At 41.8% G+C, this 21,347-nt stretch overlaps 1 protein-coding gene and 1 long non-coding RNA gene across 2 annotated transcripts in view; both read right to left on the bottom strand.

Annotated features, from left to right (window-relative positions):
• LOC129639695 (progesterone receptor-like) overlaps positions 1–21,347 on the bottom strand; it is a 243,796-nt gene that overhangs the window by 83,599 nt on the left and 138,850 nt on the right. The window lies entirely within an intron of this gene.
• LOC129639698 (uncharacterized) lies at positions 15,395–16,861 on the bottom strand. The gene is made up of 3 exons (XR_008708549.1): positions 16,743–16,861; positions 16,491–16,651; positions 15,395–15,575 (listed from the first exon to the last, which is right to left on the bottom strand). It is a non-coding gene; the product is annotated as an uncharacterized LOC129639698 (long non-coding RNA).

Raw genomic sequence — 21,347 nt, forward strand, 5'->3', positions numbered from 1 at the left:
GCAGAGTTTCAGCTGAAAAATCAGGTGATAGCCTTATGGGAGATTCCTGGTTTCTTATTTCTTGCATTCCCCTTGCATCTTTTAACATTTTCTCTTTATCTTTAATGTTTTTCATTTTGATTACAATTTGTCTTGGTGTGATTTATTCCCTTTGGGATAATCCTCTAAGGGACTTCCTGCAACTCCTGGACTTGGGTGACTTTTTGCTTCCTCATGTTATGAAAGTTTTCAGCTATTATCTCTTCAATTATTTCCTCAGGCCCTTTGTCTCACTTTTCCTTATGGGGCCTGCATAATGTGAATATTAGTGCACTAGTCCAGAGGTCTATTAAAGTGCCCTCATTTCTTTTCGTTCTTTGTTGTTGTTGTCGTCATCCAGCGGTAGTGATTTTCAGTACTCTGTCTTCCAGCACACTGGTCCATTCTGCAACATTTAGTCTACTGTTGATTCCTACAGTAGGTATGAATCCTACTGTAAAAAATTCCTAAGTTATTTTTTATTTCACTTTTGTTCTTTATGTTTTCTAACTTTTGTTAAAAACTTGTGGCTTCTTATCCTTTGCATTCATTCTTCTGAATTCTTTTGTTATCTTATTATCATTACTATGAACTCTTTTTCATGTAGATTGCCTATCTCCACTTCACTTAGTTCTTCTTCTGGGGTTTTATATTTTTCCCTCATCTGGAACATATTCTTCTGCTGCCTCATTTTGCCCAAGTTGCCATTTGTGTTTTCATATATGTGGTAAGTAGCTACATTTCTTGATCTTGGAGAAGTGGCCTTATGTAGGAGAAATCTTATGTGTCTCAGCCATGTACTCCCCTCTCAGCACTCGTGTTTTATGATCTAGGGGTTCCCCCTAATGGGGCTGCACATGTCCTTCTGTTGTCGCAGGCTGACTACGTAGATGGTCTGGTAGGCTTGTTTGACCCCAAGTCCTGTTGGTTATGAGGGCCTGCTTTGTGCAGATGGTGCTGGTTGCTATTCATCAGAACTTGGTCACAAGTGCTTGGCTGTAGAGCCCAAGGTGGCTCTGGGGCTAGTGCTGACTCGCTGGTGAAAGGAATCAGGATCCCAAAGACTTTAGGGTTGTTTCCACCCAAGGGCAAGTGAAGTCATATCCTGAGGACCGTATTGGACTACTACTGGCAGGCAGGAGTCTGGTTATAGGCCCAGGGATCTCAGAACTCATTTCAAATCTTTGCTGGATGAGGGAGTCCTGACAGAGTGGGATTTGGGGTCCAGGAAGTCCTACACTTTGCGTTGGCCTGATAGTGGACAGAGCCAGGACCCAGCTGTCCCCAGGTTATGGTCTGGCCTACTATTGTCAGACTCAGTCTGCAGGATCGTAATTTTCTTGTTTCTGGTGTCTGCTCCTTTGTGGGTGTGGATGCTCTAGAGGCTAGTGCAGGCTTCCTGGAGCAAAGGGCCAATGCCTGTCCACTGATGAGTGGAACTGGGTCTTAGCCCTGTGGAGGGCAAGGCCATGCTTTGGGGCATGTTTAGATGACACTATGGAAGTCTTTAGACATCCTCTCTGCTGATGAGGTATTGTGTCCCCATTCAGTTTGCTTTTTGGCCTGATGTGAACCATGCTAAAGCTGAAACTCCAGTACTTTGGCCACCTCATGCGAAGAGTTGACTCGTTGGAAAAGACTCTGATGCTGGGAGGGATTGGGGGCGGGAGGAGAAGGGGACGACAGAGGATGAGATGGCTGGATGGCATCGCTGACTCGATGGACGTGAGTCTGGGTGAACTCCGGGAGTTGGTGATGGACAGGGAGGCCTGGCGTGCTGTGATTCATGGGGTCGCAAAGAGTCGGACACGACTGAGCGACTGAACTGGACTGAACTGAACCATCACTGTTGCCTACAGGCTACAGGTGGGACTAGGTCTTGGAGCTAATGAACCAAGGACAAGGTGGAAGCCACCAGCAGCAGTGTTCAAGTAGTTTACTGTTCCTAAATATGTCTGTCATCAGTGTGCATGTCTGAAGTGTGAGCCATAACTGAACCCTGCCTCTCCAGGAGACTCCCCAAGAGAAGCAGGTAGTTCTGGCCTAGGCTCCTGCCAAATTACTGCTTTTGTCCTAGGTCCCTATGTGCATAATATTTTGTGTGCACCTTTTAAGAGTAAAGTCTTTATTTCTCCCAGTCCTGTGGGGTCCTGTAATTAAGCACCACTGGCCTTCAAAGCCAGATTTTTTTTTTTAATAATCTCATCTTTCCAGTGATGAACCGCTGGGCTGGGGAGCCTGATGGGGGGCTCAGAACTCTCTTTCCTGTGGGGAAAACTCTGTAATATATTGTTATCGTCCAGTTTGAGGGTTGCCCACCTGGGACATATGGGATTTGATTATATTGCCAGTTCACCCCTCCTATGCATCCCCTTGTGGTTTCTTCTTTGTCTCCTGTTGTAGAAGATATTTTCTGGAAGGTTCCAGTCCATTTCATTAATTGTTGTTCTGCAGATAGTTGTGATTTTGGTGTGCTCATAAGAGGCAGTGAGCTCAGAGACTTTCTACACTGACAACATGGCTACCCTCTCCAATCATCTGTTGATGGGCCCCTGGATTGCATTGATTCCTTGGCTATTGTAAATAGTGCGGCTATGAACATTTGGGTACATGAACCTTTTCAAAATAGTATTTCACTTTTTTTTCTTTCCATATATACCCACAAGTGGATTTGCTAGATCATACAGTAGTTCTATTTTCAGTTTTTAGAGGAATCGCCACACTGTGTTCCAACAGTGACTGCACCAGTTTGCATTCCCATCAACTATGCTGAAGGATTCCCTTTCTTCCACACCCTCTGTAGGACTTATTGTTTGTAAATTTTTGGATAATAGCCATTCTGACCAGTGTGAGGTGACACTTTATAGTTTTGATTTGCATTTCTCTAGTAATTAGTGATGTTGAGCACTTTTTCATGTGGTATTTTGCCATTTGTATATTTTCCTTCAAGAAAGGTCTATTTAGATCTTTCGTCCATTTTGGGGGGGTGCTGGGTACTCAGTTGTAGGAGATGTTTGTATACTTTGGAGGTTAATCCATTTTCGGTAGCTTTGTGGCAAGGATTTTCTCCCATTCTGAGGGCCGTCTTTTCATTTTGCTTATGGTTTCCTTTGCTATGCAAAGGTTTTTTTAGGCTTAATCAGATATCACCAATTAAAATTTATTTTGATTTTCTTTACTCTAGGATGTGGGTCAAAAAAGATCTTGCTGTAATTTATGTCAGAGAGTGTCGTGCCTATGTTTTTCTCTAAGAATTTTATAGTATCTGGTCATACATGTAAGTCTTTAATCCACTTTGACTTTATCCTTGTGTAGCATGTTAGGGAGTGTTCTTATTTCATTCTTTTACATGTAGGTGTCCAGATTCCCCACCACCATTTATTGAAGAGATATTATTTCCTTCATTGTTAACTCCTGCTCCATTTGTCATAGATTAGGTGACCAGAGGTGAATGGGTTTATCTCTGGATTTTTTATCCTGTTCCATTGGTCTATACTTCTGTTTTGAGGCCAACATCATGCTGTTTTGATTAATGTAGCTTTGTCCTGGACTCTGAAGTTATGGGGCCTGATTTCTCCAGCTCCGATTTTCTTTCCTAAGATTCCTGTGTCTATTCAGGGTCTTTTGTGCTTCCATACACATTTCTAAAAAGTATTATAATTCTTAGAAAACTGCCATTGCTAATTTGATAAGGAATGCCTTGAATCTATAGATTGCTTTGGGTAGTATGGTCATTTCCCCAATATTGATTCATTCAATCCAAGGAGATGGTATATGTGCAAAGAAATAGAGAAAAGCAAGAGAATGACAAAGATTAGAGATCCCTTCAAGAAAATTGGAGATATCAAAGGAACATTTCATGCAAGGATGGGCATGATAAAGGACAGAAACGGTAAGGACCTAAAAGAAGCAGAAGAGATTAGGAAGAGGTGGCAAGAAAACACAGACAAACTAAACAAAAGAAGGTCTTAATGACCCAGATAACCAAGATGGTGCGGTCACTAACCTAGAGCCAGACATCATGGAGTGTGAGGTCACTTAGTGTGGTGTGTGGGCCTTAGGAAGCATTACTATGAACAAGTGATGGACTTCCAGCTGAGCTATTTAAAATTCTAAAAGATGATGCTGTTAAAGTGCTGGACTAAATATGTCAGTAAATTTGGAAAACTCAGCAGTGGCCACAGAATTGGAAAAGATGAGGTTCATTCCAATCCCAAAGAAGGGCAATGCCAAAGAATGTTCAAACTACTGTACAATTGTGCTCATTTCACTTGCTGGCAAGGTAACCCTCAAAATCGTTCAAGCTAGGTTTCAGCAGGATATGAACCCCAGAACGTCCAGACGTCCAAGCTGGATTTTGAAGAGGCAGAAGAACCAGAGATCACATTGCCAACATTTGTTGGATCATGGAAAAAGCAAGGGACTTTGAGAAAGAAATATCTACTTCTACTTCATTGGCTGCACTAAAGATTTGACTGTGTGGATCACAACAAACTGTGGAAAATACTTAAAGAGATGGATATAACTTAATGAAACTATGAGTCATGCCATACAGGGGCATCCAAGATGGATGGGTCATAGTGGAGACTTAGTGGAGAGTTCTGATAAAATGTGGTCCACTGCAGGAGGCAACAGCAAATCACTCCAGTATTCTTGCTTTGAGAGCCCCCATGAAGAATATGAAAAGGCAAAACAATATGACACTGGAAGAAGAGCCCCCCAGGTTCGAAGGCATCCAATATGTTCCTGGGGATGAGGGGAACAATAGCTCCAGAAAGAATGAAGAGACTGAGCCAAAGTGGAAATGACACTTAGTTGTAGATGTGTCTGGTGGTTAAAGTAAAAAAAAAAAAATCTGATGGTGTAAAGAAAAGTATTGCCTAGGAATTTAGAATATTAGGCCCATGAATCAAGGTAAATTGGAAGTGGTCAAGCAGGAGATGGCAAGAGTGAGCACTAAAATGGTTGGAAGTGGGCCAATTTAATTCAGATAACCATTACATCTACTACTGTGGGCAAGAATCCCTTAGAAGAAACGGAGTAGCCTTCCTAATCAACAAAAGAGCCTGAAATGCCGTAGTTGAGTGCAATCTCAAAACAACAGAATAATCTTGGTTCATTTCCATGGTAAACCATTCAACATCACAGTAATTCAATTCTATGCCCCGTCGACTAATGCTGAAGAAGCTGAAATTGCTCAGTTCTATGGAGACCTGTGAGACCTTCTAGGACTAACACCCAAAAAAGATGTCCTATTGGTCCTATTCTAGGGGACTAGAATGCAAAAGTAGGAAGGCATGAGATACCATGAGTAACAGACAAGTTTGGCCTTGGAATACAAAATGAAGCAGGGCAAAGACTAACAGAATTTTGTCAGAACACACTGGTAATAGCAAACACCCTCTTCCAACAACATAAGAGATGACTCTACGCATGGACGTCACTAGATGATCAAAACCGAAATCAGATCGACTATATGCTTTGCAGTCAAAATTAGAGCAGCTGTACACAGTTGGCAAAAACAAGGCCTGGAGCTGACTGTGGCTCAGATCATGAGCTCCTTTTTGTAAAATTCAGGCTTAAATGGAAGAAAGTAGGGAAAACTGCAAAGCCATTCAGGTATGGCCTAAACCAAATCCTTTATGGTTATACAGTGGAGTTTACAAATAGATTTAAAAGATTAGATCTGGTAGACAGAGTATCTGAAGAACTATGGATGGAGGTTTGTAACACTGTAAAAGAGGAAGTGACCAAACTCATCCCAGGGAAAAAGAAATGTAAGAAGGCAGAGAAATTGTCTGAGGAGGCTTTACAAATAGTTGAGAAAAGAAGAGAAGCAAAAGGCAGCGGGGTGGGGGGGCAGTGAAAGATACACCCAACTGAGTGCAAAGTTCCAGAGAATAGCAAGGAGAGATAAGAAAGCCTTCTTAAGTAAACGATGCAAAGAAATAGAGGAAAACAATAGCATGGGAAAGACTAGAGATCTCTCCAAGAAAATTAAAGGTATGAAGGGAAAGTTTCATGCAATGACGAGCACAGTAAAAGACAGAAATGGTAAGGACCTAACAGAAGCAGGAGAGATTAAGGAGAGTTCCCAAGTATAAACAGAAGAACTATATAAAAAGCTCTTGATGGTCCAGATAGTCATGATGGTGTGGTCACTCACCTAGAGCCAGACATCCAGGATTGTGAAGTCAAGTGATATCATATGCTCTAGGTCCATCCACGTTGCCTATTGACTGTAGGAGTTTCACAGCATCATCTTTTAGGATTTGAAATAGCTCAGCTGGAATTCCATCACCTCCACTAGCTTTGTTGGTCATATGCTTCCTAAGGCCCACCTGACTTCACAGTCCAGGGTATCGGGCTCTAGGTGAGTGACCACAACACCATGGGTCATTGACTGATATCTGGGTCATTGAATTTTTTTTTGTATAGTTTTTCTGTGTATTCTTTCCACCTCTTCTTAATATTTTCTGCTTCTGTTAATCCCATACCCAACTTCCAGATGTAGAAGCTAGATTTTGAAAATGCAGAGGAACCAGAGATCAAATTGCCAACATCCGATGGATCACAGAAAAAGCCAGTGAATTCCAGAAATGCATACACTTCTGCTTCATTGACTACACTAAAGCCTTTGACTGTGTGGATCACAACAAACTGGGGAAAATTCCGAAAGAGATGGGAATACCAGACCACCTTACCTGTGTTGGGGATTTTCTCCCCAGGACTTGGAAGTGACGAACCTGAAAGAAGGACACTTGGACAGTCTCTTGCAAGGACTGACAAGTTTATTTCTGCAGTCAAGCTTTTTTATAGAAGCAGGAACAAAGAGCTTAAATATATGGTCAGCAGAGTGCATATGGAGTTAACACATAATCAGTATAAACATTTCAAGGACAGCGCGCTCTAAATGACTCATGGGCTTATCCCACGACCCGCTTTCACAAGTAACATCCCTATTAACTCTTGGCACCGAGCATAACCCAAGGCAGGAGATGTTTTTCTGTCCGCAGTGCAAAGCCGGGTATTTCTGGCCCTTCGCCATTTCCCCAAGGACTTTCTCCTTTTATGGCTATTTTGCACTACGCTTCCCAACAACCTGCCTCTTGAGAAACTGGCTACAGCTGGGACCTGACACAGAGCAACAGACTGGTTTAAAATTGGGAAAGGAGTACATCAAGGTTATATACTGTCACCCAGCTTATTTAAACTCTATGCAGAGTACATTATGCAAAATGCTGGGTTGGATGAAGCTCAAGCCAGAATTAAGATTTCCGGGAGAAATAGCAATAACCTCAGATATGCAGATGACACCACCCTAATGGCAGTTTATTTTATGCAGGTCTTTTCCTTCTCGTGTTGTTCTTGCATAGAGAAAGAAGTTCCTTTAGTGTTTGTTGTAAATCTAGTTTGGTGGTGGTGAATTCTCCTAACTTTTGCTTGTCTGTAAAGCTTTAGATTTCTCCATCAAATCTGAAGGAGAGTCTTGCTGGGTAGAGTATTCTTGGTTGTAGGTTCTTCCGTTTCATCACTTTAAATATATCATGCCAATCCCTTCTGGCTTGTACAATTTCTGTTGAGACATCAGCTGATAGCCTGATGGGAGTTTGCTTGTATGTTGTTTGTCATTTTTCCCTTGTTGCTTTTAGTATTTTATCTTTGTCTTTAAATTCTGTCAGTTTGATTACTATGTGTCTTGTTGTGTTTCTCCTTGGGTTTATCCTTCCTGGAACTCTCTGTGCTTTGTTGACTTGGTTGACTATTTCCTTTCCCATACTAGGAAAGTTTTCAACTATTATCTCTTCAAATAGTTTCTCAGGTCCTTTCCGTCTCTTCTCCATCTGAAACCCTTATATTATGAATATTGGTGCATTTAATGTTTTCCCAGAGGTCTCTTAGGCTGTCTTCATTTCTTCTCATTCGTTTTTCTTTACTCCGTTTTGCAGCAGTCATTTCCACCATTTTGTCTTCCAGGTCACTTCTCCGTTCTGCCTCAGCTATTCTGCTTTTGATTCCTTCCAGTGTATGGTTCTTCTGCTGTTTTGTTCTTTAGTTCTTTTAGGTCTTTGGTAAACATTTCTTGAAAGTGAAAAGTGAAAGTGAAGTTGCTCAGTCGTGTCCGACTCTTTGCGACCCCATGGACTGTAGCCTATCAGGCTCCTCGTCTATGGGATTTTCCAGGCAAGAGTGCTGAAGTGGATTGCCAGTTCCTTCTCCAGGGGATCTTCCCAACCCAGGAATCAAACCCGGGTCTCTCGCATTGCAGGCAGACGCTTTACTGTCTGAGCCACCAGGGAAGCCCACAAACATTTCTTGCATCTTCTCAATTCTTTTTCTGAGATCCTGGGTCATCCTCGCTAACATTATCCTGAATTCTTTTTCTGGAAGGTTGGCTATCTCCACTCCAGTTAGTTGTTTTTCTTGCGGTTTTGTCTTGTACCTTCACCTGGGATATAATTCTTTGCCTTTTCATTTTGATTAACTTTCTGTGATTGCGGTTTTCCTTCATGAGCCTGCGGGACTGTAGTTCTTCTTGTTTCCTCTGTTTTCCCTCTGGTGCATGAGGCTAAATTGCTGTTGTTCAGTCCCTCAGTCATGTCCAACTCTTTGCGACCCCATGGACTGCAGCATGCCAGGCTTCAGTCTTTCACCGTCTCCTGCAGTTTGCTCAAACTCATGTCCATTGAGTCGGTGATACCATCCAATCATCTCATCCTCTGTCGTCCCCTTCTCCTCCTGCCCTCAATCTCTCCCAGCATCAGGGTCTTTTCCAATGAGTCGGCTCTTCAGATCAGGTGGCCAAAGTATTGGAACTTCAGCTTCAGCATCAGTCCTTCCAATGAATACTCAGGGTTGATTTCCTTTAGGATTGACTGGTTTGATCTCCTTGCTCTCCAAAGTACTCTCAACTTCCTGATGGGAGCGACTTGAATGGGAAAAAACAGGATGCTGATCTAGTGGACAGGGCCATACTCAGTAAAACTTTAATTCAGTTCTCTGTTGTGCTGATGGGTGGAGCTGTGCTCCCTCCCTTTTGGTTGTTTGTCCTGAGGTGACCCAGCCCTGGAGTCTACAGGCTCTATGGTAGGGCTGATGGTGACCTCCAAGGGGGCTTCTGTCAAGGGGCACTGCCAGGACTGCTGCTGCCAGGGCTTCAGTCCTGGTGGTGAGCCAATGCTGACCCATACCTCTGCAGGAGACCCTCCAACATTAGCAGGTAGGTCTGGTTCAGTCTCCTCTGGGGTCACTGCTCTTTTCCTGGTCCTAGTGCACACAGGATTTTGTATGTGTGCTCCAAGAGTAGAGTCTGTTTTCCCCAGTCCTGTTGAAGTATGGCAATCAAATCCTGCTGGCCTTCAGACTCAGATTCCCTGGGGATTCCTAGGCCCTTTGCAGGACCCCCAGGCTAGGAAGCTGGATGTGGGGCTCACAACCTTGACAACAGTGTGAGAATTTCTTTGGTATTACTGTTTTCCAGTTTGTGAGTCACCGACCGGGTGGGTATCAGATTTGCTTTAACTCAAGGTTGCACCCCTCCACCATCTTGGTGTGGCTTCTTCTTTGTCTTTGGATGTGGAGTATCTCTTCTGGTGGGTTCAGCATCCTCCTGTTGATGGTTGTTCTACAGCTAGTTGCAGTTGTGAGGTGCTCTCACAAGAAGAGATGTGTGTATGTCCATTTGTGCATGCATGGGTGCATATGTGTGATAGATTCAAGGGATTGGGTTTGGTAGGTAGAGTGCCTGAAGAACTAGGGACAGAAGTTTGTAGCATTCATATTATAGGAGGCAGTGACCAAAACCATCCCAAAGAAAAAGAAAAATGGCAAAGTGGTTGTCTGAGGAGGCTTTACAAATAGCTGAGGAATGAAGAGAAGTGAACAGGAAGGGAGAAAGGGAAAGTTATACCTAACTGAATGCAGATTTCCAGAGAAGAGCAAAGAGAGAGATGAAGGCCTTCTTAAATGAACAATGCAATGAAATAGAGGAAAACGATAGAATAGGAAAGACTAGAGATCGCTTCAGGAAAAATGGAGATATCCAGGGGCCATTTCAACAAGGGTGGGCATGATAAAAGACAGAAACGGTAAGGACCTAACAGAAGCAGAGGCGATTAAGAAGAGGAGGCAAGAATACACAGAAGAACTATGCAGAAAAGGTCTTAATGACCTGGAAAACCACGATGGTGTGGGCACTCACCTAGAGCCCGACATCCTGGAATGTGCAGTCAAGTGGATTTTAGCCAAGTGGGCATTACTACGAACAAAGCTAGTGGAGGTGACAGAATTCCAGCTTGGAGCTAATTAAAATCCTAAAAGATGGTGCTGTTAAAGCACTGCACTCAATAGGTCAGCAACTTGGGAAAACTCCGTAGTCTCTACAAGACTGGAAAAGGTCACTTTCCATTCCAATCCCAAGGAAGGGGAATGCCAAAGCATGTTTAAACTGCCATACAATTGAGCTCATTTCACTTTCTAGCAAGGTTATGCTCAAAATCCTTCAAACTTAGGCTTCCACCAAGAACTTCCAGATGTACAAACTGGGTTTCAAAGAGGCAGAGGATCCAGAGATCAGATGGCCAACATTTGTTGGATCATGCAGAAAGCAAGGGAATTCCAGAAAAAAAAAATCTACTTCTGCTTCATTGCATACCCTAAAGTGTATGGATCACAGCAAACTGTGGAACATTTTTAAAGGGATGGAGTACCAGATCGTCTTACCTGTCTCCTGAGAAACCTGTATGTGGGGTCAAGGAGCAACAGTTAGAACTGAACATGGAGCAACTCACTGGTTCAAAATTAGGAGAGGAGTGTGAAAAGATTGTATATTGTCACTCTGCTTATTTAGCTTATATGTAGATTGCATCATGCAAAAAGCCGGGCTGGGTGAATCACAAGCTGGAATCAAGATTGCTGGGGGAAATATCAACAACCTCAGATATGCAGGTGATACAACTGTAATGGCAGAAAGTGAAGAGGAACTAAAGAGCCTCTTGATAGACATCGCATAGGTGTAAGAATCAATTTTAAGTCTCTAGCAAGTTAACTTGAATCACATACAAAAACACTATGCTTCAACTTCTCCCCCACACCCACCTCCCCCAGCCAACATTTTATGTTATTGATGTCACAGTTTACATCTTTCATATATGGTGGTGTAGTGTCAGAGTTTATTTTTGGGGGCTCCAAAATCACTGCAGATGGTGGCTGCAGCCATGAAATTAAAAGACGCTTACTCCTTGGAAGGAAAGTTATGACCAACCTAGATAGCATATTCAAAAGCAGAGACATTACTTTGCCAACAAAGGTCCGTCTAGTCAAGGCTATGGTTTTTCCTGTGGCCATGTATGGATGTGAGAGTTGGACTGTGAGGAAGGCTGAGCGCCGAAGAATTGATGCTTTTGAACTGTGATGTTGGAGAAGACTCTTGAGAGTCCCTTGGACTGCAAGGAGATCCAACCAGTCCATTCTGAAGGAGATCAGCCCTGGGATTTCTTTGGAAGGAATGATGCTGAAGCTGAAACTCCAGTACTTTGGCCACCTCATGCGAAGAGTGGACTCATTGGAAAAGACTCTGATGCCGGGAGGGATTGGGGGCAGGAGGAGAAAGGGACGACAGAGGATGAGATGGCTGGATGGCATCACTGACTCGATGGACGTGAGTCTGGGTGAACTCCGGGAGTTGGTGATGGACAAGGAGGCCTGGCGTGCTGTGATTCATGCAGTCGCAAAGAGTCAGACACGACTCAGCAACTGAACTGAACTGGACTGAATCCATCGAAAAATTAGAGTAGATTTTCATATCTCTGATATGTTTGCCTTTTAACTTCTATACTAGAGTTTAAAGTGATTTGTGCACCAGTACTACAGTATTTGGTGGTGGTGGTGGTTGGTCACAAAGTCGTGTCCAGTGCTTTTGCAACCGTATGGACTGCAGTCCACTAGACTCCTCTGTCCATGGGCTTTTCCAGGCAAGGATACTGGAGTGGGTTGCCATGTCCTTCTCCATGGGATCTTCCCGACCCAGAGGTTGAACCCATATCTCCTGCATTAGTAAGCACATTCTTGTTTGGTGAGCCACCAGTGGAGCCCCGTTACAGTATTAGGCTTCTGAATTTGACTATATTCTTACCTCTACAGTGAGTTTTATGCTTTTTCATAAGTTGTCATGTTACTAATTAGCATCCTGTTGTTTCAGATTGAAAAACTCCCTTTTGTGTTTCTTGCAGGGCAGGTCTAGTCGTGGGGTATACGCCTGCAGTTTTTGTCTGTCTGGGAAGGGCTTTATCTCTTCTTCATCTCTGAGGAATGACTTTTCTGGGTAGAGTATTCTTATTTGGCAGTGTTTTTCTTTAGCACTTTAAATATAGCTTCCCAGTCTCTCCTGGCCTGCAAGTTTTCTGCTGAGAAACCCCAACTGCTAGCCTTATGGGTGTTCCCTTCATGGGAAGATTATTTTCCCTCTTTCTTCTTTCAAGGTTTTTCTCTTGTCTTTGATTTCAGACATTCTTATTACAATATGTCTTGGAGAATATCTTTCCAGATTGAGTCTTTTGGGGGACTTATGAGATTCATAAACTTAGATGCCCAGATCTCTCCCCAGATTTGAGAAGTTCTCATCATTATTTTTTTTTTAATTTTATTTTATTTTTAAACTTTACATAACTGTATTAGTTTTGTCAAATATCAAAATGAATCCGCCACAGGTATACATGTGTTCCCCATCCTGAACCCTCCTGCCTCCTCCCTCCCCATTCCATCCCTCTGGGTCGTCCCAGTGCACCAGCCCCAAGCATCCAGTATCGTGCATCGAACCTGGACTGGCAACTCGTTTCATACATGATATTTTACATGTTTCAATGCCATTCTCCCAAATCTTCCCACCCTCTCCCTCTCCCACAGAGTCCATAAGACTGTTCTATACATCAGTGTCTCTTTTGCTGTCTCGTATACAGGGTTATTGTTACTTCTTTAATTAAACTGTCTGCTCCTTTCTTCCTTTTCTCTCCTTCCAGGACTCCAGTCATGCATGGATTCTTTCTCTTAATGGTATCCAATAATTGACTTAGGCTATCTTTACCTGTTTCTTTCTCTTTTTTTCTTTTTGATTCCTCTGGCTTGATAATTTCAGATAACCTGTCTTTGAGATCACTGGCTTTTTCTTCTGCTTGGTCGAGTCTGCTGTTGAAGTTCTCTATTGCATTCTTCAGTTCCATCATTGTACTCTTTAACTCTTGGACTTCTGATTGGTGTTATTTCAATGGTTTTGATTTCTCTGTTGCACCTCTCATTTTGTTTATGTATTATTTTCCTCATTTCATTTAGTTTAAAAAAAATCTGTGTTTTGTTTCAGTTCACTGAATTTCTTTAAGAGGATTATTCTGAATACTTTGTCAGACAGTTCATCGTTCTCCATTTCCTTAAGGTCAGATATTGGAACTTTATTCATTTCCTGTCATGTTTCCCTGATTATTTGTGATCTTTGTATCCTCGTGTTGGTGTCTGCTCATTTGGAGATGTCGGCATCTCTTCCAGTGTTTACACGCTGGCTTTGGCAGAGAAAGTCCTTCACCAGTCACCCTGTCCAGAGATTCAGATCACTCTCTTTGCATCAGTTTCTCTTTTTGCACATGTTAAAATAGATGATTTTAGAGATTTCTACATGCTAAAATAGAAGACTAAAGACTTTGGCTAGTAAGGCCAATGTCTGGGCTTCCTCAGTAATGGTTTCTATTGAGTGTGTCTTTTTCCTGTGTTTGGAATTTGTTTTCATATATTTTGTATGTCTCCTGAGGTTCTTTTTTTCCCCTTGAAAACTGCATATTTTATATAACATATTACGGCAACCATGAAAATCATATGTCTGATCCTCAGTCCCACCCCGGTTTTTGTCACTGTTATTGTCATAGTTCTATTTGTGTGACGATTTTCTGAAATAGTTATGTAAAGTCTGTATTCTTTGTCATATGTGGCCACGAAAGGCTCTGATGGTTAGCCAGTGGTCTGTTAACAGCTGGACAGACAGAGATGAGTTCCTTAAATACCTGGAATCAATAAGTTTCCCAGTGTGCCATGGGGCTCTGTGTACCTGTTAGGACTTACCTTCAACCCTTCAGTCACAACCCTTCATTGACAATCCTGCCTTAGCTTCCACTTTCTCCTTGCAAGGAGCTTCAAGGTCAGCCTGAATAAGACAGCTTACAGTCTTTTCATGTCTTTCCTGATCACAGGCACAATCTTATGCACAGCCTTCTACATCCCCAGGAATATATGGGAGCTTATCAAAGCTTTACATGGACATATCTATTCTCTAATTTTGCTTTTAACATTTTGGTTATCCTACTGTCTTCTCCACCTGTTTATCTACTTCTGGAGGCAGTTGTGGTCCTATTGCCTCTAACAGTTTTTGACGATTGTCCCTGGGGAAAACTTGTTTCCCATCGGGTGAGCTCTGAGTCAGACCAAATAAAGACAACCTTGTGAGTGATTGTCCACCGGGCTTCCAGGGAATCACCAGACAGGTCAAATAATAACAATTTTCTGGGAATGGGTCTTGGATGGAATTCCAGTCCTGTTCTGTTCTCTCTGGCAGCTACCAGGCTGTTGGTGTTCACTGCAGTTTCAGGCTGTTGTTTCTCAAAGTTGCCATGAAGCTGGGGATGGAATGGAAACGGGACAAGTTAAAACACCAGAAAGCTTGCAGTTTGATTGCCAGTTTTCTCATTACTTTTAAGAAATAGATAATTTCCCAGAGGTTGTTCCTCTTCTCTTTTAACCAATGTCATCTTCAATTTGGGCTTGAAAGAAGGGTAGAGGTTCTCCAGGAAAACAAGGGGGTTTGAGTAAAATATTCTTTGCACAGGGACAGACGTTTCATGGGAAAATTTGTATGCAAGAAAACCTGAGGAAGGAAATAGAACGATGTGAATTCCAAGATAAATAAAATCTGAGCCCTCTCGGAATGTGCAACAGTGAACAGAGGGGACTTTTCCTGTTTCATGCCTGTTTTACGCTCTTCTTTCTAGGCACTTCCCCCTGTATCGTCTTGACATCGGGCCTCTTTATACATTTTCTATGTAAGAGGCACCAGCTGATACTCAGGCTTGCCTCTTTGGTGTTCAAGAGGGGTGGGAGACAAATGAATAGAAAAAGAAGTTGTCTCATCTTGGAGACAGTGTCTGCCACAAACTTCAAAATAACCCGTACCTTCTGGATCTCTAGAATAATAATGACTACAAAGACAGTGATGATGATGATAATATAAATAACAGCTAACACCTGCCTAAGTCTTCCTACTTGCCAAGGACTGTTGAAAATGTTGATTGGTATGGAAATAATATATAGCCACAAGGACACTGTGGGGTAGATACTGTATTTTACCCAATGTGAAATGAGGGCCAAATACCTTTATTCCTCTCCCTATTCACAAAATTCCTGTGAATTCCAAATCATATCAAATCAGGTGTACTGTACTGGCTACTCCAGTACAACGCCACACGTTGCAGTTGCCTTTCAGAGATACGATTTTCTGAACGGGTACACAGTTATTGGTGAAACTGTGAAAGAATAAACACAATACAATGTTTCCTTGATTTACATGATCATTTCATATATAATATAGAAATGTCAGTCCATATTGAAACTGTGTAAACTGTATGATTTGCGGTTATCCACAAAATGGAGTTTGTTTCTACCTTGGGATGCATTTAAATGGCTTTTTCACTTCAACTTGTATTCAGTAAGCTATTTGACGACCATGTTATCTTCCACTTAAGGGATGTTCTGCACATCCCTGATCTTGATCACCAGTAATTCCCTCCCATCTTTTTTTTTCTTTCTTTCTTTTTTAGAGATTGGTTTGTGGTCTCCGACCTCCACTCTCTCTCATTTTTTAATTTTTTTTTGGTTTTTGGTCACACTGCACAGCAGACAGGATCTTAGTTCCCCGATCAAGGATCAAACCCGTGATCCTTGCCGTGGAAGCTCAGAGTCTTAAACACTGGGCCGCTAGGGAATTTCCGCCCGCCCCACCCCACATCTATCTTTTGACATTCAAAACCGCCCATACACATTTCCAAAACATGCACTAGGTTTTGGAATTATCACTCTTTTGAAAGTACTGCCCTGGACTCTGTCATCAATAACTGCAAATCATGTCAATTTCAAGCATTGCAATGTCCCAATAAATACTTCCTCTCTCCAACCCACTTCCCAAGTGCCCTGAAACTGACAGTTCGACAACCCCCAATGGGACCTACTCTCCATTAGCCCTGCAAATTTTTACTGTTCTTCACACTTTTTATGTCCTTGTTTCCCTCCTTACCCAGTTTCAGGCCTTTGATCAATTATTAAAATACCTCTCCTATGTATAAATAACCTCAAATCTCCCTCCCCACCCCCCCCACCCCCCGCCGTGTCACCCACCCTCTACCTCATACCAAAGTTCCATTTCTGTCAGATCATCTCCATACCTGCTTAAAACCTGCAGGTCTCCAATGCCCAGTTGAATGTAGCTAGAGAAACCGTGATGAATGGTACCATCTTAAATCCATGACCATGAATCTCAAGTGGGTCTTTAAAGTTGTCTGAAAATAGTACTACACTTTCCTAGTCCAGATCTTTCCAATCGTGGCTGAATATTAGAAAAAGATATAAGAGCTTTTAGTAATACCAATGCTCTGACTCTGTGTCTAGAAAGTCTGCATTTAATTGGTAGTACAAACCATTAACAGCTCTCCAGGTGATTCTTTTGTTTGTTTTTTGGTATTTGGTTGAAAAAAATCTTGTCTTTGTTCTGTTTCATTGAGATATATTTGACATACAGCACTATATAAATGTATAGTGTCCAGCATAATGACTTGATTTATAGATATAGTGAAATCATGATCACCACAAGTTCAGTGGTCAACTACTATTTGAGAAGGGAGCCAAGAATATTCATTGAATATTTAATGGAGTAGTCATTCTTCAATAAATGGTGCTGGGACAATTGGATATGTAAAAGAATGAAACTAGACCCCTATCTTTCTCCAGGTAATTCTACCATGAAGCTGGAGTTAAGAACCAATGCCCTAGCTCATTCATTCTCTTGCTCTCTTGGATGACCCTTTCCTACATTGTCTCTCTCCTCATACCTCTGTCATCCTCTCTCCTATCCTCATTCACTGCCACTGACTTTGTTTTCCACTTCACTAAAAACATAGAGGCAATAAGAGAAGAACGTCTACAAACTCCCACTGTCATTGCATGCCACCTGTGCTCATGATACTTGGCACTTCGTCCAGTGTTTCAAATGAACTCCAGGGCTTCTATCTAAAGCCATTTCATTCCGCTCATGCACTGGGGTCCCACTCATACTTGACAGTTTCCCAAGGAAGTTGCTTTAGAAATTCTCCCACCCACTCCCTCTCTTTCCTTCTTTTTCTCTTTCATTCTTGTCAGTAAACAGACATGCTGTAACTTCCCCCACTTACGCCCCCCAGCTGCCATACCATTTTTCTCTTCCTCTTTCTGGCAGATATCCTTCAAATGCATATCTATTTTCACTGTCTCCAAATCCTTTCCTCCCATTCTCACATAAACATACTCCACTCAGGCTTTCTCTCTTAATTCTCCGCTGAAACTGCTTGTATCAGGGTCACAAATGATCTCCCTGTTGCTAAATCCAATTGCTGTTTCCCTGGTCTTCATCTTACTTGACCCTCTCAGCTGCATTTGAGGCAATTGATCACTCCTTCCTCCTTGAAACTTTTTCTTCACCTGGCTTCTAGAGAACCATTTTTTTTTCCATGTGTTCCTCCTACCTTCCTTAGATTTTGCTTGTCTTCTTTATCTTGACTTCTGGATGTGGTTGGCTGTGAGCTCCATATTTAGGCTTCTTGACATCTCTAGTTACTCTCACTCCCATCGAGAGTTCATCCTGGCTAGTGACTCAGAACCCTGTCTGTAGCAGGGGTTTTTTGTTTGGCCTTTTTTTTTTGGATTGTGGTAAAGTTATGGCCAATTATTTATTCCAGATCCTTTTCTCTGAGTAAAAAGACAGAATCTCACAAGGGAAAATGAACAGACAAATTCTTAACCTCTTTGTCTTTTCTCTATATTGCTACTATAGTTATGACATGACACATATTATTACATCATATTGCTTTATACAATATATGCTTGTGTTTTCTTTGTTTTCTTCAATTTTTTATATGGTTGGTGCTGTTGCCAATTTCCTTTTTACCCTTTCTGCTCATTTGTAAGGTTCTTAGCCTATCTCTTCTTTTTAAATGTAGTTGATTTACAATATTATTTTAATTTCAGGTGTATACAGAAACATTAATTCAAAAAGATACATGCATCCTAATGCTCACAGCAGCAGTGAAATTCTGCCATTTGCATCTACGTGGGTGGACCTAGGGAACATTATACTTAGTGAAATAAGTCAGAGAAAGTCAAGTACTGCATGATATCACTTATATGTGGAACCTGAAAAATAATACAAATGAACACACACACACACACGGACACACACATATTCGTCCTATCTTTAACTCTACTCTTGGTGTCTTTAGGTCAGTGGTTTTCAGTGCATGGTACCTGCACCAGCAGCATCAGCATAACCTGGGAATTTACAGTACCCATCTCAGACTCACTCACTCAGAAACTCTAAATCATAACAATCTGAGTTTTCACATAACCCACCCTCTGCATGTTGCTAATGTATACAAAATTTGTTTATGTCTCTAATTTTCAGTTACTGTCAGAAATAGAACAGTATATACTGGCTATCCTGTATGAAAGCTGAAGATTTAGTGCCTTTATCCTTCTCATATCTACCCATTTCCTGCCCTCCCTGTAAATGTTTTATGGGTTGCTATCCTCTCAGATCGAGGGACATGTTGTTATGCTGGCACGATTATCCCTATAGCAGCTTCTTCCTTGCCCACTCTTAGTCATACTGCTGCTGCTGCTGCTGCTAAGTCGCTTCAGTCGTGTCCGACTCTGTGCGACAGGTTGAACACTTAGGTTGTTTGCTATCATTAATATTACAGGGATGCCTATTTGTGCTGTCATTCTATATTGACCAGAAGCATAATACCTATGTATAGCTTAAATTGCTCCAGCTAGTTTATATGGTTTACTCTCCTTAACGTCTCAGCACATGCCCCTGGTTGGGAGACTAGAAACTAGTCAAAAGTAGTGTTTGTAGCCCTGTGGTCATGTTTGTGGAAGAGTCTGGCCTGCTTTCCTGGTGGAATTCTCTCTGTGCTTTGTTAAGCTTCTTTACAGTGTCTCTTTTGTGGTCTTTCTTCTCTAAATATAGAGCTGTCCCCAAAGACTGAGGTTCGAAATTTACATGCCTGCAGTAAATCATACCTGGGCCAATGTTACTGGCAGTTTGTATGCTGCAATTTTGACTCTGGAAGGGAAATCCTAACATTCTGTGAGCTCCTGTGAAAGTCTCTCCATCCTCAGTGTATGTACTGTGGCAATTAGAAACTTTGGGGAGGCATTGAGATGACTGCATTCACCACCCAGAATCTCTCTGCCCAGAGAAAATCACTGCAAAGATGTTACTGCATTTCATTCACTCCTTTTCTCCAGAAATGCATGCATGTATGTAGGTATATAGATATAGCTATCTATATAGGTACATATCTACATACATACACATACATACTGTATTTACACTACCTTTTGGAATAAAAAGAATTTAAAATGCTCTTTTACCATTCAATACAATGAAAAACTTAATTGTATGGATACCCAAAAGTCCATCAAATGTTTTATCATAATTATTCAACTACTTCCCTAATTATTTCTACTATAATTAGTACTATAGTGAATACCTTTGTTCATAAATATTTCAAGGAATATATTCCTCTTATTAAAATAATCAAGTGGAGATGAAAGGTTTAAGATCTGTTACAACAGACTGATATGTGATTCAAATAGAGGTTTGTGGCTGTATTCCATTGACATGTACCAAGGAGCAAATGAAGAGTAAGTGACAATTTAAGCAAGGTCAGAGTTTTATAGGGTAGCAAGAAAGATGTTCTTGCTGTTTTGGATTAGGCAGCAGTTTTCTTCTTTAACTGCAAGTCACAGTTGGAGGTTGTTCCTGGTTGTGTGCTGTTTGCTTGGGGTGATTGATGCAACCTCAATAAACAACAGAGCAGTATTTTCTGAGAAAAGTTTTTCAAGCCTTGTAGCCAAAGTTTGCAAAGTGGGGGAGGTAGAAAGGAAATGAAGGAAGGAAGGAAGGAAGGAAAGGATTGGGGAAAAAAAGAACAAAAGAAAAAAAAAAAAAACGAGAGGAAAGGAAAGCAAAGGAAGGAAGAGGAAAGGAAGAAAGAAAGGGAGAAATTGGAGACCTTTCATCATGCCTGTTTTAGTCCTTTCAGAGTCCCCTTGGCCAAGATGAATTCTTTCTCACTGCTGGACCATCTAGAAAAAGATACAGATAGATATAGATATGGATGTGGATATGGATATAGATATAGATATAGATATAGACATAGTATAGATGTGTTCAGCCAGACTCCTCAGGAGCTAGAGTTAAAGGAACTTCTTGAGAAGAGTTGGAAGAGGCTTGTTCTTTGGCTTTTTGTTTTCCTTAATCGTGGCTTGAATCATCTGCTCGGTACTGCTGTTTTGATTAGATGTGATAAGACTGACTTAATGAGGAGTCACTAGCCCTTGAGGGGAAAAACGTGTAAGGAAGACAGCCCTACTTGGAATCTATAGGAAAAGATGTCCCATCCCTACTACCTGAAGCTGACTCAAAATGTCCCGAGAGGTAGGACAATGTCATTCAGTTATCAGATGTTTTAGTTATCTTCACAGATGTGTTAATACATCAAAAAGCCACAGTACAGGTTTCTGGGATTCCACTGGATTCCACTTGCAGCAGTTTTCAGCAGTGACAGTGCATGTTCTCCCCCTAGTGCCAGAATGATTCCAGTTGATGATGGGAGACAGCCTTTTGTCTGGGAGTTTCCGTATTTATCAAGCAAGTATGCCAATACTTTTAATGGTATCAGTGAGTGGCTCAGGTGAATTCATAGATGATGGCATGGAATACTCAGGCATTACATGCAGGAACTGTGTAATTGTGTGGTCTACAGGGTACCCCTCAGGTGATAGCTGCAGCATAAAATCCATCCCGAGCAGTGAAGAGCCCTTCAAAACTGGTGTTTTTTTCTATCAGCCTCTTCACACAATTTCTTTTCATCATCAGTGGCAATGGATGTTTTTCAGAAGGGTCTACCTGCCCCTAACCTAAGCTGTTCTTCTGGTTTAGAGGATAGCTTACGGTGAATGGTGGCAGATTCGTGATCTCC

The sequence above is a fragment of the Bubalus kerabau genome, chromosome X (genome assembly GCF_029407905.1).
Source record: "Bubalus kerabau isolate K-KA32 ecotype Philippines breed swamp buffalo chromosome X, PCC_UOA_SB_1v2, whole genome shotgun sequence".
NCBI lineage: Eukaryota > Metazoa > Chordata > Mammalia > Artiodactyla > Bovidae > Bubalus > Bubalus kerabau.